The sequence below is a fragment of the Octopus bimaculoides genome, chromosome 14 (genome assembly GCF_046866305.1).
Source record: "Octopus bimaculoides isolate indiv1 chromosome 14, ASM4686630v1, whole genome shotgun sequence".
In the NCBI taxonomy this organism is placed as follows: domain Eukaryota; kingdom Metazoa; phylum Mollusca; class Cephalopoda; order Octopoda; family Octopodidae; genus Octopus; species Octopus bimaculoides.
Window position 1 is genome coordinate 18,521,461 of NC_142941.1, and position 6,000 is coordinate 18,527,460.

General features: G+C 31.3%; 1 protein-coding gene across 4 annotated transcripts in view; it reads right to left on the reverse strand.

Moving 5' to 3' along the window:
• The window catches only part of LOC106877636 (enolase 4), a 230,540-nt gene that overhangs the window by 170,571 nt on the left and 53,969 nt on the right, over positions 1 to 6,000 (reverse strand). The window lies entirely within an intron of this gene.

Consider the following 6,000-nt stretch of genomic DNA (forward strand, 5'->3'; position numbering starts at 1 on the left):
TTACCCCATCCTCCAAACTTGCTACCTTGTGCCAAAATTTAAAACCAATATTTTCCCCTTTGTCTGAACATTCTGTCACACAGAAGCTTATAAATTAAATGATACAACTTGTGTGATGCTGATATTCATTTACAATTAATGCACAATGTCCACACAAAGAGACACATGGTAACATCGGTTGTGTTTTCAGTTAAAGATTCAGTCCATTCACAGTGCTATGCATGTTCTCTCATGTAAGTAATTTGAGAATTCACATTACTTTGTATAATGCGAATAAGAGAATCTGTTCACTGTTCAGAAACTGTCAGTCAACACAACAGTTTATAATGGTATCAAGTAATTCATGTTGGTTTCAGATTAAATACAAAAATACAAAACCAAAACCCAACTCTATAATGATTTTCACAAACACTTATATTAATGAAGCACTTCATACACATAGGTATGAGTGTACACATGTATGATTGTATATATTATATATATATATATATATTCTATATATATATATATATATATATACATACATACATACGTGTGTGTGTGTATGCATATATAAATGTATATTTATGTGTGTGTGTATATATGTATATATATATGTGTGTGCATGTGTGTATGTGTATATATATATATATATATATATATATGTGTACATTCATATACACATAGATCAATCTATCTATCTATATATATATATATATATATATATATATATATCATGTTTCCTCTGTAATGTATTTCTAATCTAACTATGAACATAAAAACGAAACATCCTAATAGTCAGGAATGTAATGTAAACTGTTACAGATGAGCTGCATATTGAAACCTTCACTATGCACAAAACCTGTTACGAAGGAAGGTTAATATCTAAACATGCATTTTCTCGTAATGGCCACAGCTATCAGGTTGTGGTACTTACACAGATGGGTTTCACAGCCAATGTCCTACTAAGGAACAACAGCAAGTAATTAGTGCAATTTCATGTTATATGATATCTCTTCTAAAACATAGCTGCACCAAAGTTCAGTATATGTATGCATGCTTTCATCTAACACAGTTTTTATGTGTATATTAAAACTGCTTTGAGGCTTCTTTTAGTATTAGGCTCAAGTATATTGTACAGAATACAAAAACAAAAAGCCATATAAATTCTGCAAATTTCTTATCCTAATTGTCTTTGTCTATTTAGACAATGTTGGTAATCAAAGAAAAATATGATTAGAATTAGGCAGAAATATGATTAGAATTAGCATTGGAATAGATTGAGGTAATTACTGATATGATGCATTAATTATTTCAGTTTTTCTTTGATTTGCTTTGTTTTTTTTCAACCTTGACAAGAAATGCTATGTCATAGCTGAAATGCACATATATATTCAAGCAAGATAAATATTGGTGGATATATATATGTGTGTGTGAGTGTGTGTATACTACATATACATGTGTGTATGTGTACAATGACATGTAGCCAAGTGGTTTGGCTGTTGCACTTGCAATCACTAGATCATGGTTTCAATTCCCAAACCGGATGGTGCATTGTGTTCTTGAGCAAAACAATTTCATGTCACTCTGTGATCACTCTGATATCTATGTGTGGTACCAGGGCTGGTCCTAGGGTAACTGATGCCCTAGGTGAATCAAATTTTAAAGCCCCACCCCCTCCACAGGGTGGGGGGATGGTAAGCGAAGGGAGCCCACCAAGGAAGTTTTTAGAAATATGAATAAACACAGGAGCTATTTGAAGTCACTTGTAAAGGAAAATTTTAAAATTTATTTCTTAAAAATTAATGAAAAAATATATAATAATTAATAAACATGAAGTGTTGAAAATTTGATATTTTACTAATTGGATGTGAGCAAATATGATAAATATGTTTGTATTCTCCCCTCTTTGATTTGATTTAACTCAAAGGTGTTGTTTTTTTATTATTGGTTGTTGAAATATTTAAATACTATTGTTCTTTACTCTTGGTACTTAAAAGCTAATTTTGTGAGCTTTCTGTCTTGCAAAATCTTTTACAAGCTCTTGGAGTGGAAGTTTTCTACAAATTTCATGTTCTATGGAAATCGTAGCTAGTCTGGTGAGCCTCTCTTGGGCCATTGAAGTTCTTAGATATGTCTTTATTAATTTAAGTTTTGAAAAGCTACACTCTCTGCTTGCAACACTTACTGGTAGGGTTAGCAAGATTCTGAGAGTGATGTACAAATTTGGAAAGCTTTCTCTTTGTTGCTGCTCACGAAGTAGCCCAAGCACGTTCAGAGGACCATAGAATTTTTCAAGTCTTCTTGATATGACATTCAGTTCATTAGACAAACCTTTAGCATCAATATCCTTTGACTCTCCAGCCTGTAGGGTAGACTCAAGTTTTATGCAAAATTCCATTACTTGATGAGAAGTTTTATATTGCAAAGATTTATATCTTACAGAAAGCCGAAGATGGAATTTATCTGTTTCAGTTGTTCAAAGCATTCTGAAACTGAGTTAATTGATGTATCCAGTATTGCAAAATAAAAATTTATTTTGTAGCTTTGTTTACTAGCCTGGATAGGTTCATTTTTCCCTTCTAATGCACACTGGCTTTGCTTCAAATTTTGCACACATACCAAACTCATCAGCTACCTCACAAGCATCAAAGAGTACTCCTTCAAATTTTTTATCACTTCTGCAATCAATAACATAGTGCAGAGTCTATGGTTAAATCTTTTGACTGAAATTTTTTGGTAGTAATGTTAATTTCAAAAAGAATATTATACCAAAGAATAAATGAAGTTACAAAACTAAACTTGGAAATCTCGTTAGATAGATATATACATACATAGATATAGCTGCATAACTACAGATGTGTACCCCCACCTGACTGTTACCTCATAACTTCTAGAAAAATATATACTTTTTAACAAAATTTTCAACAAATACAGTTTAGATGCTGTGGATGCAGACTATCTAGGGATTTATGGGAAAGAATTTTTCTGAGAGGGTGGGGAGAGGAGTTTTGGAAAATTCACATGATCCAACTTTTTTCCCTCATAACTTTCAGGAAAATGTACAGCTTTTAATGAAATTTAATACAAATACCTTTTAAACAGAATGAATTATGATTATCATTTCTTTCTCACTGTCAAATGTATTGGTGACAATTGCAGCATGGAAGATATTTGTCATTGACAAAACTTGGCCAAGCTTTGTTAGTGAACAGGTTGCAGTTTCAAAGTGACAAAAATATTTTGATACAAATGAAATTTATATGAAGTGAAACTAACAGTTTTTATGCGTTGTTAAAACATTACAAATATCTTCCACACTGCAATTGTTTTTGTTTCAGCTCACGATCTCAGATCAAGTCACTTGCCATGCAAGTACATCTCCGTAATGTATTGACGCTTTTCAATAAATAGATGCTAGTGTGAAAATGGAGGGTGGTTTGGGATGTGCAAGAAACAACAGCCAAATCTCCCTTGAATCGTACTCTTTTTCCTCTGAAAATATTTACAATTATTTTTTTTATATTTTTTATCAAAAAGGCTCCTCCCAAGGTTGTTACTTCTTTCAGTAAGTTATCGTAGTTGTTTGCAAATAGTGTATTAAAACTTGAAATGAAAACATTCAAAGAGAAAGTGAGAGAATTTGCAAATGAAAACGAACAATTCTCCATTGCTACATCCATATCGGAAGTTGATATTGAAAAACCTTTTGAAAGAAGTGGATCATATACATAAGGCAATATTATTAATTTTTAAGAAAAAAATAAACTGAATACCCTATTATTTTTCTGCAATGAAATCATTTACACATGCCAAATATGGAGGCACTTCATGCAGCCATTTTGGCATGAAAATCAAATTCATACACAACTCTATTTTATTAGATAGATTACAAAAACAGTTTAAGTGAAGTTCAATATAATTGAGTATATTACTCAAACAAATATGACAGGTCTTACTCATAGAATTTGAATGGTTTCTTGAAGCAAACATTATATAAGAATTTAATATAAATATTTATTAAATAATTATCAATCATATGATTGATATTAAGTGAAAAAGGAGCTAAAAATCCCATTGGAATATGCCTGTGGAAAAAAACTTCTTTTTAAAAACCTCCCTGGCTCCTCCATGATTTAATTCCTGAGAAAAAATTCTCCACAAAAAGCCACTGTGTACATAAAAATTTTGCCAATGCCTGACCGATGCTGATTTTTATTTTTTTGCAGAGACATTGGTACATTACTAATATATATATATATATATATATATATATATATATATATATATATATATATATATATATATATATATATATATATATATATATATATATAATTTATGTATATATTGATATTATCTTGGTTGAAAAAACTTTGATAATGTAAATATGTTAATTGTTACCAGGGTAGCAAAAATCACACAAAAACTGGGATATCATACCCGGTTAATAGGTAGAAATACCATGTTAAAGTTATGTATTTTGAGTAGATATGAAGAATAATAATAAATGGAGCAAAACGCATATAATCAATAAGTTCCTTTAATTCCTACATATGTTTCAAAATATATGTGCACTCTACTCCAAAGAAGTAAGAGGTGCTGGAAATGCTGAGCATTTAGCGCATGTCTTGCATTTGTAATATGGTTCCCTGACGATGAATTTATGTGCATTTCCAGCACCTCTTACTTCTTTGGAGTAGAGTGCACATATATTTTGAAACATATGTAGGAATTAAAGGAACTTATTGATTATACGCGTTTTGCTCCATTTATTATTATTCTTATATATATATATATATATATATATATATATATATATATATATATCATATAGGGATAGAGTCAACTTGCCAGCAAACCAACTCACCGTTATACATTTTATTACAACTGTTAAGTATATTACACATTCTTTTGAATATTTTAACAATGATTGTAAAAATATACACATATTATGTTAAATTTTAAAATTCAATTATTTTCTGGGGGGCCTCAAATTAAACCGGGCAGTAATTTTCAAATGACTGGGCTGCATCACAGACCAAAGCCTGACAGGGAACATTGTTATTTCGGAATTGCAAATGTAACTGAAATCTTCATCAAACTTTACTTACTAATGGCTGATGATTTGATAAGTGAATATTTTTGTTATAATGACAAAATTATCACATTATAATAATAAATTCCTTAAACTCTCTCTCTCTCTCTCTCTCTCTCTCTCTCTCTCTCTCCTAAGTCAGCACCTCCCAAAACATCCCCAGATTTTGCCTACCCTTACATGTTGCTACCCTAAGCAGTCGCCTAGTTTACCTAGTGGTAGATCTGGCTTTATGTGGTACACTGTGCAATTGTACAACCAATACTGATTTGATGGTAGGAGTGAGCTAATGTATGGTAGAAATATTTCATCACTGTACACAAATTATCTGTGCAGGTTGTATATATATGTGTGTGTGTGTGTGTGTGTGTGTGTGTGTATGTATATATATATATATATATATATATATATATATATATATAAGCAATGTTAATTCTCTAAATGAAGTATTAACAGTAACTGCACGATAAAGTGAAATATATTGCCACTTAAGTGTGGCTGACCCCTAGAGGTGGATGTTACTGTTGCTTTTAGCCCCAGGAGGACATCTCCATATACATACACAGGAGTGGCTGTGTGGTAAGTAGCTTGCTTACCAACCACATGGTTCCGGGTTCAGTCCCATATATGTATGTATGTATATAAATATGTATATATATATATTTATTTATTTATTACTCTTTTACTGGACACAATGCAGAAATAAATCATTGAGCGGTTAACTAAAGCTGGTTGTAGAAAAGTGGACTATTATTATTAGACATTTTGTAAGGAAAATCCTTGAATTGATCTATTGCCCCCAGAACACCAACCTTAAGAGGTCTGGTGGTAAATGCAACCTAGGCATTATTAACAATGATCTGTGTTGGATGAATCACATTTATAAAATCACCAAAAAGGCTGAAGGTGTTTTAGCATCACAC